The following is a 963-nucleotide window of genomic DNA, read 5'->3' as shown; positions in this document are numbered from 1 at the left end:
TTTTGTTTTCTTCTTCTTTTTTGTGTGGGTGGGTGGGTTGGGTGGGTGGGCGGGTGGATTTGATTAGGTGGCGTAGATTGTAATAGTAGTAAAGTATGTAAGTACTAAGGGGTCGTTCGGTTATCGGTTAGAGTTATGCAGGTATTAGTTATAGATGTATTAGTTATGCAGGTATAAGTTATATATGTATTAGTTATGCAGGAATAGGTAATGCAGGGATTAGTTATGCATGCAGTATTAGTTATGCAGGGATAAGTTATGCAAGGTTGAGTTATGTTGGGATTAGTTATGCATGGATTAATTATGCGGGATTAGTTATGCGGTAGTTATATAAGTATTAGTAATATAAATGTAATATGAGTGTTCTTTATTATTATCTTACTTTATTTTTATTAAAATTGTTAGTATAGTTTAAATATATTTATTTAAACAAAAAAATACAAGTTTGAATAAAGGGTATTCTTGTCATTTTGTGTTTTAATACAAGTATTACTAATTATGTATAAGTTATTCCACCTTCTACCTTGCATAAATAATACATAGATTCCCTCATAACTTATACATGTATTAGTTGTACATGTATTAGTTATGCGGAAAAGAAAACACATAAACCAAACATTGTATTAACAATGCTATATTTTATGTGAAAAAAGAGGAAAAAACAACCAAACATTGTATAACTTATGCTAGCTTTTATGTGGAGATTATTCTTCCCCCTTCTTTTAACCAAACAATGTATAAAGTTATCCTACATTTAATACATGGATAACTCCTCTCTAACCGGCTACCAAACGATCCCTAATTACTTTATTGAGTTTAAGTTATGTAATGTTTTAGAATGATAGTTTTGAGATTAGTTTGCACATATCTCTAGTCTCTACTATGCTTATAGCTTGTTTGGATGATTGATACTTATTGTATTGTATCGTATTGTTACTTTAAATATAATAATTGTTTCGATTT

This window comes from Nicotiana attenuata, unplaced genomic scaffold (genome assembly GCF_001879085.1).
Source record: "Nicotiana attenuata strain UT unplaced genomic scaffold, NIATTr2, whole genome shotgun sequence".
Classification (NCBI taxonomy): Eukaryota; Viridiplantae; Streptophyta; class Magnoliopsida; order Solanales; family Solanaceae; genus Nicotiana; species Nicotiana attenuata.
The sequence above is the reverse complement of the archived record's forward strand: the minus strand, read 5'-3'. Positions refer to the sequence as shown.